The following is a 13066-nucleotide window of genomic DNA, read 5'->3' on the forward strand; positions in this document are numbered from 1 at the left end:
GATTCTTGTACATTTTTTTAATTTCGCTAATATTAATGCAAATTAGATTAAAATATATGATTAAATTGGAGAAATGTTTGTCTATATAAATACTTCCGAAAGGGAATTTTTTATGAAATTAAGAAAAAGGAAAGGAGAGATAAAAAAGAGTACATTATATTTTAAATTGATAGAAAGATTAATAGAAATTCTACCAATTTAAACTTAGTTATCTTTTTATTTTTAATTTTATACATTAGATTTCTAGTAAAATTTTAAAAGTTTTTCAAAAAGTAGATGAAATATTTCTATTATTTATATATTTTAAGATATTCTATCTATTTTTATAAAAAAAAAAAAAATTTCTAGAAATTTTTTTAAAGGAAATAAATACATGCTGGTTTAGATCTGTATTATTTTTTTCATTCAAACCTTTTTAATCTTTAAGATAGATTTCTAGAAATCTTACCTATCTTTCTATCAATTAAAATATTTTTTTTCTGTTTCTCTATCTTCCTTTTTCATAATTTCTACATATAAAAAATTTCCCTTCCGAGAAAGCGAGAACTAACGAATTACTGCTTGACCTCTTTGTTATGATTGCTTTTTCTTTTCTTTTTCTCTTTTGGTAAGTTCCACCTCCGTTCTTGTTTCACACCGACAAATTTGATTTGGTGAATTAAATAATTGAGAAAAGTAGAGATAAGATGAGTTGGAACTGAAGTACACTGAACAGGATGGCAATGGGACATGATCACATGAACAAGAAACATAAACACGGTTTCCCTGTTCTAAATATGATAAAGGTATACCTTATTGCTCCTCTTAAGCAACTTCTTTATAATTTTTATGTAGCGGGTTAAAATACACATCGTTATTATATAACTACATAATTGACTACAGAGTATGTTTCAGATTTTATTATAATCACGGGTCACAGACACAGCTGGATCCAAATGAAACCGTATCGACATCGGTCAGTTTACGTTAGGGCCACACCCATGTCGATATCGCATTTCGGTGATCCCTGTTTGGTTCTCAGGGCCCCACTCGTTACGGCTTTGAAATTCGAATCATCTGCCCGTGGTGCCCAAGTTGCATAGCATGTGCTGGGAGGGAGAGGGGGGTGTCCGATGGGCATCGGACCAAATCCGGTTCGATGGGGGGTTTAAACCGTCAGATCTGCTTTAGGATTCGTGTGTACGGATTTTAAAGCAGACGCGAAATTGCGGGTGCGAATCCTAAAGCAGATCTGACGGTTTAAACCCCCCATCGAACCAGATTTGGTCCGATGCCCATCGGAAACCCCCCTCTCCCGTGCTGGGAAGGGGTCTTCATCGATTTGTGCTATTATCAGTATCAGACGGATTAGGAAACATGCAGTCTGTGTGTAACTGTGTCGTAAAGTCGTAGTCCGTAATATATAACAATTGAGTCTCCAAATTTTTACACATACAACAACGGTAATTTTTTCTTCTTCTTATCCATCCGATTTTAATCTTTTAATTTCATTTATCTTAATTAGTTTATTCAGAGTTTTTAATTCTCTTCCTTTATTTCAAAGAGATAAAGTGAATATATACTTAAATTTACTAATGTGATCATTGATAAACTTAATTTAAAATTTATTGAGTCCGCTACAAAAGACAAATTAAAACCATTAAAATGTAACTACCTGATCAATTGATATGTTTATAGAGTAGAACTAGGGTCTAAAACCCGTCAAATCGGCTTCAAATAACGAATTTGAACCGTTGAAATCTGCCTACCTTACAAGTGATCCGTCTACATATAAAAAAATTTAATTTTGAAATTAATTTTTATAGAGTCAAGTGGTAAAAACAGTTAAAAAAATGAATACATTAAAATTAATGTATTTAACCTTCTAATTCTGACTGCTTGACTTTACATTAAATTAATTCAAATATTTAAAATTTTCATATGTAGATACATCACTCGTAAGGTAGGTGGGTTTCAATGGTTCGGATTCGTCGTTTAAAGCCGATTTAACATGTTTTAGACTTGAGTTCACCAAGAAACTTGGTGAACAAGCGACCATTTTTATTAATACCCTAAAAAAAAAAAATTAAAACTGCCCCGACCGCTGGGCCCACGGACGGCCCACCCTCCCTAGCAGACCACCCGGGCCAAGGGCGGTCCACTAGGTACCAGACCGCCTGGGGGCCGGGTGGTCTGCTAATTTTTTTTTGTTTTTTTAGAGAGAGATCTTAATATTTTTATTTAAATAATTTTGTGAATAAATTTTTTTCTTGTTTAGAGTGTATGCCAAAAAATAAGACATTTGATATATTTATGAAGTGATGTTGTAACTATTTATAACTTTGATTTGATTTGTCAGTTGAATATCACAAGTCTAAAGATAACACTAATTAAGGACTTGACCTTGATTCTTAATAATTTATTTTATTCAAATATACACAAGGAAATATAGTTAGATTGTCTCAATGATTTCAACTTCTATTTTTTTTTTAGAGAATTATTGTCAACATATACCATTTGCTCTGAGATAGGTAAACAAACACAATAAATAGTAAATGCATTTTAAAATAATTATATGAATAATTCTTGAATAATCTCTTAGGCTTTTGACTAAACAAAATACCGATCGTTGTATCTACCGTTGAATAAAAACTTAAACTGAATTTTTGAGGCACTAAACGACATTTTTTTTTTAATTCTGATGCTTCGAATGTCTGGGGGTCTCACCCGGGATGATATTTGGATCTGTCTCGTCCCCTCTTTTCAAAAAGTGGTCATAGACGCAAATCCGACTTTCCTAGCCAAAGTTATGACTGTTTAAAGTTTTTTCAAAAGCTAAACTTTGAAAATTCATAACTAACTGTAGAAAAATCCAAATAAATTGAAATTTGTGTCAATTATGTGTATTTTGAATGCTCTACATGCTGGTATAATCAGTTTTTCAGTTTGGTCCTTGTATCAGTCCAGACTTGCTGATTTACCCGAAAAGATCAAATTTGATGTTTTTAGTGCATTGCACTATACCAGTGGCCTTTGCTTAATGCTTGGCTGCTGAGTTTAGACTTGGTACCATACTAGAGGTCATTCTATGGTGTTTTGTGCATAGACAGAGATCTAATTTGAGGTTTGTTCATATTTTAGTATCTCTAAACTACTGTTTTAGTACCAAAAATAAAGAGAAGGAGATCAATAAGCTGTTAGAGTTTGGAAATTTAAGAATCAAGGCCAAGTCATTAATTAGTATTATCTTTAGACTTGTGATATCCAACTGACAAATCAAATTAAAGTTATAAAGAATTACGACATCACTTCATAAATATATCAAATGTCTTATTTTTTGGGATACACTTTAAACAAGAAAAAATTTTCTTCACAAAATTATTTAAATCAAAATATTAAGATCTCTCTCTAAAAAAAAAAAAAAATTAGCGGACCGCCCGGCCTCCAGGCGGTCTAGTCCCTAGTGGACCGCCCCTGACCCAGGCAATCTGCTAGGGAGGGTGGGTCGCCCGTAGGCCCAGCGATCAGAGCAGTTTAAAAAAAAAAACCAATGCCCCAGTTTTAAAATTTTCTTTTTTTTAGGGTATTAATAAAAATTGCCGGAGAACTTAAGACCACCCTAGTTCTCTACTCATGTTTATATGCTAAAGTTGTTAACTTATTAATTTTATTAAGTGTAAAGTGAAATAGTTACAAATAATAAAAATAAATGCATGTAACTAAATAACTTATAAATTTTCATTTATTTATCTAAAATATATTGATTTTAACGGTTGAGATTCATCATTTAAAATAGATTCAATAAATTTTAGAGTTAAACTTGTCAACCTCCTTGGTAAGATAAATTCAAATTTCAAAATTAATATAACTTAAGAGCGTAATTCTACTCCCAAATATATATTTAGATGCATCAGTAAAAAATTAGTAACTTAATAAATTCATAATTCATTTCAGAGCTAAATCTGAATTGTTATTATGCTTAAATCAAAGGATGTGTTCTTGTCATATAATTAGAACACATAATAAACTACAACAGCAACATTGATATTTTGCTTATTTTTTTAAACAAACTCTTTTATTTTTTAAATTGTTCAAGGTTCAACACTTCAACACAAGCACATTTATTTTTACATAGAACAAGAACAACAGTTTTAAATTTTAAAGATATACAACTTCTCATCTAGTGTCAAAGATAATGTTTTTCTTCTTTCCGTACTTGAAAAGATTAAGGGCCCGTTCGGCAGCCCAGTAGGGAATAGGAATGGACATGGGTTTTGAAAATTTTGAAATGAATTTTACTGTTCACTGTGAAAATAAAAACTTCACTCTGAGCAAATTTATTTTTCCCACGGTGAATAGTAATCTGTCGAATGGATCCTAAAACAGTAGAGGTTGCTTAACTCTAACTTTGCCTTTAAAAAAAAAACTCTTTTATGATATGACAAATTGAAAATTTCAGTCTCTATTTATTCGTACTCTCATAGCCCCGATTTTTTTAAAAATACCCAAAAAAATAATTATTTTATTTAAAATAACCAGGTTTTGGATGGAATTTTAAAAATACCAAGGCCGCAGATTTTTTCTGCGCCCCGGAATTTTTATTCCGGGCCGCAGAAAAAATTTGCGCCCCGAAATTTTTTTTTTTTTTTTTTTTTTGAATTTTTTATTCCGAGCGCAGATTTTTTCTGCGCTCCGGATTTTTTTTTTTTTTTTTTTTTTTTTTTTTTTTTTTTTTTTTTAGAGTTTGGAAAAAAAAAATCCATCATGTATATGTATATATATGTATATGTATATGTATATGTATGTTTATGTATATGTATATGTATATGTATGTATATGTATGTATCTGTATGTGTATGTATATGTATGTATATGTATATGTATATCTATGTATATGTATATGTATATGTATATATATGTATATGTATATATGTGTATATAATATATGTATGACTCATTTTTTTTATAATATATGTATAATATATGTATATGTATATAATATTTATGTTTATGTATATGTATATAATATTTATGTTTATGTATATGTATATGTAGATGTATATGTATATTTTTTTTAATTTTTTTTTTAGAGTTTGGAGAAAGAAAATATCCATGGTCTGATTTTTTTTAATAATATATGTGTATGTATATATAATATAATATGTGTATAATATATGTATATGTATATGTATATATGTGTATATAATATATGTATATGTATATATGTGTATACATATACATAAACATAAATATTATATACATATACATATACATAAATATTATATACATGTATATTTATATATATATGTGTATATATATGTATATTTATATATATATGTGTATATATATGTATATTTATATATACATATATTTGTATATTTACATATACATATACGTATACGTATACGTATACGTATACGTATACATATACGTATACATATACATATACATATACATATACATATACATATACATATACATATACATATACATATACATATACATATACATATACATATACATACATATATATACATATACATTTTTTTTCTCCAAACTCCAAACTCTATAAAAAAAAAAAAAAAAAAAAAAAATTTCGGAGCTCAAATTTTTTCTGCGGCCCGGAATAAAAATTCCGGGGCGCAGAAAAAATCTGCGGGCTGGGTATTTTTAAAATTTCATCCAAAACCTGGTTATTTTAAATAAAATAATTATTTTTTTGAGTATTTTTAAAAAAATCGGCTCATAGCCTATATCCGATGTACCCAATAATTATTATTTCATGTTTGCTCAGTCCTACCTCGGAGAAGAAACTTTTTTGTCCATAGAAAATATTAGAAAAGAAGAGAGAGAAATAGAAAGAATATATGTGATATTTCATGAGTAGAAAAATCGATATGTGAGAAATCAATCCAAAATAACTCAATGTTAGAATTGAGGGGAGACATCGATCCTAACCAATTATGTTTTCTATTTTTTATTTTCTCTAATAAAATATACAAATTTTTAAGAAAATAGATAAAATATTTTAGAATTTAGATATCAGAGAAAAAACTCTATCATTTTTCTTAAAAAAGTTTCATATTTTAATAGAGATAACAAAAAACAGAACTAGACAAGGATCGGTGTCTCCTCCACCAATTCTAACATTAGCTTTTTTAAATCGATTTCTTCTCTACTGATCATTTTACTGATGGAGAATGCAATAATTTATAGGTTTTTGTTTTCATCCTTAAGATTCCAGACAATCCATAAACAAGATGATAGTGGTTTTGCTCGAGGAAACAACCAATCCTCAAAAGATCTAATTAGGTTCTCCTCACCTCATATAGTGGTTTTGCTCGAGGAAAACAGCTCACATGCAATTGCAATTAAAAGTTCCCCACTCCACTGTGTTAATTAAGGGCTTAAGGCGGTGATGGTCTTCTCATCGGAAACAGAGTAGGTCTGATGGGCATCGGACCTACTTTGATTCCAACGGGTTCACTCACCGTCGGATTGGCTTTAGGATTCGCGTCTGTTTTAATATTCGTGCACACAAATTATGAAGCAAATTAGACGGTATATCTGTCCATCAAAATCAAACTATGTCCGATAGGCATCGGACCTACGCCTTTCTCCTTCTCATCAGCTTCCATGGACCCCTGTCAAATCTACGACCATTAACCCTCATAAATCATTTTATTTTATTTTATAGAAATTATTATTAAATAATATAGGAAGTAAGAACTGAGTTGGTAGGAATTTAAAACAGAGATGACGGATCTTAAAAAAATAATCGGCTTCGAATTTTTCTCCCATATACAAAGTGATTTTTTTTTTTATCGTGATGGTCACAACAGCACAAAATATATCACATAAAAAAACACATTGGATTCCGAAAAAAAAGAATCATTCCAAACTTTGGAGTTTGGAGTCAAATTTTGTTCGGATCCAATGTAGATCATGCGACAACAGTACCCAAAAATCATAGCAACACTAAATTTGAAACTATTTGGATTCAAAAAAGAAGGAAAGAGAGAGAGGGGGTGCTTAGATGGATAGCCGAAATTTTTTTTCTTACTACCCTAAAAAATGAGAATTAAATGAATACCACCCGTTTATTCCGAATTCAGATTCTACCACGAACTCAAATTCAGTCCGCGGACGGATTCCCAATCCGAACTCAGACCCAGTCTGCGGACGGATCCGAACTCAGACCCAGTCTGAGTTTGGATTGGTTGGGTCTGAGTTCAGTAAAATATGTCACATAGCCCGTATAAATTGTGTGGATGAAAAATGTATTAAACAAAAAGCTTGTGATCAGTTGGATTCTCACCAATCCACGTCGACTCTCAAGATTTTTTGTTTTTATTATCGGTTTGCTAAAAGAAAACATCTTAAGTTTCATGTACATAACTAATGTAGAAAAAATCCGCTAATTATAATTTGATCTCGGACTTTGCAGTATTGTACAACTTTGTCTTATTATAAGTGTATTTGCATGAATATAAGTATGTAACTCGGTCAAATTGGCTAGTGTCGCTGCCTTTCACAATATCTAGTTCATGATTGAAATAATTTCACAATATCTAAAATTTATAAGATAAATATTTTATAACTATAATGCAGCTCTTTATATTATAACGCAAATAGCAAAATATTGTGAAAGGGGTGTCAATGGGTACGGCACGGGTCAGGTGGAGGCATTTTTATACCCATACCCATTAAAATTGATTTTACCCGTACCCTATCCATATCTATTAAAATTTTATTTTATCCTACCCTACCCTTACCCGTTAATATTATCAGGTAACGAAACGGTAGCGGGTGATAACTGATAATACTAATATAATAATTACTTTTATTATATTTTACAAATGAAATATCAAAAACTCATTCATTTCACAATATGTAATTGTATTTTTAATAAAAAAAATAAAAATGAATGTGCAATCAGTTCCAACTAAATTGTTTTTTATAAATGAAGAAAATTCAAAAACACGAATATATATATTTAAGTGGGTTGAAAATTGAATTATATATATATGTAAATTTATAGTTACCTATAGGGTAACGGGTATGAAATAGTCATTACCCATACCCTTATCCATTTGATTAACGGAATTTTTTTTTTTACCCATACTCATACCCAATAAGCTAACGAAAAAAAAATCTTACTCATACCCACCTTATCGAATGCGATACGGATCGAATAAACAGCTAAAAAGGTACCATTGACACCCCTATAGTCTCTACTAAGCATTAAAAAAAAAAAAAAGATTCTTAGTTTAGGCCCAACGAATTAAGACACCTTCATTGGCAATCTCTGCTAGTTAGATAGCAGGGCTGGGGTCTGGGTCTGGAGTTTTACTTTTTTTGGCAACTTTGTAAATCAAACCTTTCTTTATCAATATATCGTTGGTGGCAAACTTTGCCACTAACTTAAAAAAATAATGATTTAATTTAGGTCAATTTAGACTAGTCTAACTTTAGGCTTATATCTAATTTAATCAGCACATTTAATATTTGTTTAGTAAACTCATTATTTTATGATTTAGATCTCAATCAAACGTAATAATAACTCTTAATTAATTTTTTTCTTCAAGCGGTAAAACATTATATATATATATATATATATATATATATATAGAGATGGGCTATGGTGCATTGCAATGCATAGGCCATGTTGTGCATTGGGCCATAAATCACCGATTCAAAGTCCAAATGACTGATCCAAACCGTTCATCTTGTTCTCCATATTAATATGTGCTTGGAGACCAAATTTTATATTTTTTGGAATTTTTTTACTATTTATTAAGCCACTTTGAAAATCACTGATCCAACGGTGGCTTCTGATTTTACTGTTCCAAACAGTCACCGTTGGATCAGCGATTTTCAAAGTGGCTTAATAAATAGTAAAAAAATTCCAAAAAATATAAAATTTGGTCTCCAAGCAGATATTAATATGGAGAACAAGATGAACGGTTTGGATCGGTCATTTGGATTTTGAATCGGTGATTTATGGTCCAATGCACACCATGGCCTATGCATTGCAATGCACCATAGCCCATCTCTATATATATATATATATATATATATATATGAGATAGGCTAATGTGCTTCCATAAGCACTTGGCCCGAAGTGCTGCCACCCCATTTTCGATTTTTCAAAATCCAAACAGTCGATCCGAACCGTTCATCTTGTTCTCCATATTAATATCTGCTTGGAGACTAAATTTTACATTTTTTGGAATTTTTTTACTATTTATTAAGCCACTTTGAAAATCGCTGATCCAACGGTGGCTTGCCAAACAGTAAAATCAGGGGTTCACCGTTGGATCAGCGATTTTCAAAGTGGCTTAATAAATAGCAAAAAAATTCCAAAAAATGTAAAATTTGGTCTCCAAGCAGATATTAATATGGAGAATAAGATGAACGGTTCGGATCGACTGTTTGGATTTTGAAAAATAAAAAATGGGGTGGCAGCACTTCGGGCCAAGTGCTTATGGAAGCACATTAGCCTATCTCTCTCTCTCTCTCTCTCTCTCTCTATATATATATATATATATATATATATATATATATATATTTGAAGTGTTTAATGAAAATGAAGAAAGGACACCTGGTTCATTTTTTCTGTGGACATGCAACGTTACAGAGATTGTGTTAGATGTAAGCATCAAAATTAAGACTGATACTAAATACATTGATAACATAAATATAGGGCTTCGAACAGAAACCCCATCTAGCTAGGAGAATTTTTATTCATAGAATATACTTCAAATAATATATGAAATTTTTTTTTTTTGATTTTTTATGAATAGAGGAATATGTAGTATTTATTTCGGTTTTAAATTTTAAACCTGAAAAATTGATACATATCCGAACCCTTTTTTTCCGGTTGCCATGGCTTCACATGATGGAGCCACAAAGTTTGAATATATATCAATTTTACAGATCTAAAGTTTAAACTGAAATAAATACTACATAGAAATCTTTCTATGCATAAAAAAAAATTGAAGGTACTCTTTCTCTCTATCAATATTAAAATAATTTTACAATGAATAAACAATTCTCTCCAGCAAGAATAATGTCAGGCATATAACGGTGCCTAACTTTAATTATAAAAAGAGATTGAAGAGTAAGATCAAATTATGAATTCCCACAAATGGATCGATACAAGTTGGGTTGAAATACCACTTGCATTAATTTATTTATTTTTTCACTAGCTTACACACCACTGAGTCAAAATAACTATGACTAACTTTGACAAATACCTCATTAATTAATTAATTAGTTAATTCATGCAGTGGTTATATAGACAATCATTGTTTTATATTTTGTCCAATTGATTTATATTATATCGACCTTATTGTATCTGCTTTTTTTTTTTTTCGGGGGGGGGGGTTTTCTTGTATCTACTATTACAAACCGAATATTTGGACAGGTCCAATTATTTTTTTTTTTAAATATATCAATTTTTGACTCCATTTTGGCAGTTAACCTAAATCTTAATTTATATAACGTGAAGGTTTCATATATTCTAAATACTAAAAAATAATGAATCAATTCTTAAAAGCTTGGTCTCGATGTTTTCCCGAAAATTTTAAATATACCATAATCTCAAAAATAATAAACCAAAACATCACGGTTTTGTCAAAATTCAAAAAATTTCATGACCGTATTCCCTAGAAGCGCCACCTTTTACGTGGCCGCATCTAGGCGAAGTGGCCAGATTTTTGGGCCGCTTCTAGGGGATACGGCCACGGTCGCTTCTACGGGATGCGGCCACCCCTGGCCGCTTCAATGGGATGCGGCCACCATCCCGGTGTTCTATAAAACCCATTCCTGGTGAGAGAGATTCATTTCACAAGTCATTTTCTCCGAGCCTCTTCTTCTCCGCTAAACTATAAGTTTTTTTTTTCTTTTCTCTCTTTATATAATTTTTTTTCAGTATTTGTAATTAATTTAATTAATTTGTAATTTTAGGTTTCCTTATATACTCAAACCAAAATGGTTGTTATAGTTTCGGTTTACACTAGTGGTGAGGTTCTAACAGGCCCTAATGGGGTTTATTACAGTATCGGGCCTGTTTCTGTGATACCGGTAATGCCGGGTCTCGACATTTTCTCAAAAATTTTAAATATACCATAATCCCAAAAATAATAAACCAAAACGCCACGGTTTTGTCAAAATTCGAAAAATGCCATGACCGTATTTCCTAGAAGCGCCACCAACAAATCAGTACCCGACATTACCGGTATCACAGAAACAATCCCGATACTGTAATAACCGTATTCCCTAGATGCCGGGTACTGATTTGTTGGTGGCGCTTCTAGGGAATACGGTCATGCCGTGTTCACAGAAACAAGCCCGATACTGTAATAACCGTATTCCCTAGATGCCGGGTACTGATTTGTTGGTGGCGCTTCTAGGGAATACGGTCATGCCGTGTTCACAGAAACAAGCCCGATACCCGTATTCCCTAGATGCCGGTACTGATTTGTTGGTGGCGCTTCTAGGGAATACGGTCATGGCATTTTTAGAATTTTGACAAAATCGTGGCGTTTTGGTTTATTATTTTTGGGATTATGGTATATTTAAAATTTTCGAGAAAATGTCGAGACCCGGCATTACCGGTATCACAGAAACAGGCCCGATACTGTAATAAACCCCATTAGGGCCTGTTAGAACCTCACCACTAGTGTAAACCGATACTATAACAACCATTTTGGTCTGAGTATATAAGGAAACCTAAAATTACAAATTAACTAAATTAATTACAAATATTGAAAAAAATTTATATAAAGAGAGAAAAGAAAAAAAACTTACAATTCAGTGGAGAAGAAGAGGCTCGGTGAAAACGACTTGTGAAATAAATCTCTCTCACCAGGAATGGGTTTTATAGAAAACCGGGATGGTGGCCGCATCCCATAGAAGTGGCCAGGGGTGGCCGCATCCCGTAGAAGCGACCGTGGCCGTATTCCCTAGAAGCGGCCCAAAAATCTGGCCGCTTCGCCTAGATGCGACCACGTAAAAGGTGGCCGCTTCTAAGGGATGTGCCATGGCATTTTTTGAATTTTGACAAAACCGTGGCGTTTTGATTTATTATTTTTGGGATTATGATATATTTAAAAATTTCGGGACATTTTCACTGCAAAAAGTTTTAGAAAATTTGAACTTTTGATTCTAATTTTTCTTGGTTCAACCTAATTTATGAATTGTTTATTATTTTATCTAATGTTCATATTTTGAAAAACATGAATCCTATTTCGTTTCAACTTGAATTATAATCATATGACATATTATATATTATTCTGAGTTAGACTACCTATTGTGATTTATGAAGTAGGGACAATCACAATCGTATACTTTACGTTCATATTTTTTTTAAAGTTGAAATATTTAATCTGAATCGTTCAAAATATAATTATTGTCGAGAATAAGTTGACATAAATTATTATTTTCGAGAGTATCGTAATTACCGACAAAAATATCTATGAATACCAATATTGTCTCTAACCAGTTTTTTATTCAGTTATAGCTCGCAAAGGACATTGTGACTATCAAGCGACACACAGACATGCGCCAGCCGCCGAGCAAATTTGGCATATTGGTTTAGAGCCAGAAGTCGACGAACATGATATAGACTTTATTGAACAGGTGTTGGATACGGTGGAGGAGAACCCAGCGGTTTAAGTACTTTTACTCTCACAAATACTTTTAAATTATTGCAGTGATGATTTTCATATTAAAATATATTTGCTGACAAAATTTTATATATTGTAAAAAGGAAATTACTACTATTTTTATAGATAGAATATCACTTCTTCTCTCTACATATTGTATAGCTCAATTTATAATCACTACATCGACATGCATTCTCAACTCTTTACTCTTCCGTCTCGCTTTTATTTTATTTTATTTTTTACTTTCTCACTATTATTTTTTTCATTCTTGAAGTCCAATACTCATCGGATCTATTTTTGAATCTAATGAGCTTTAAAACCGTTCGATCCGCTTTCAGATTTGTATGCAGAAAAACTAAAGCAAACACACATAAATTTTAAAGTAGAGTACATGGATCTTAAAGCAAATCGGCCAA

This window comes from Carex rostrata, chromosome 19 (assembly GCF_964058835.1).
Source record: "Carex rostrata chromosome 19, lpCarRost1.2, whole genome shotgun sequence".
Taxonomy (NCBI): Eukaryota; Viridiplantae; Streptophyta; class Magnoliopsida; order Poales; family Cyperaceae; genus Carex; species Carex rostrata.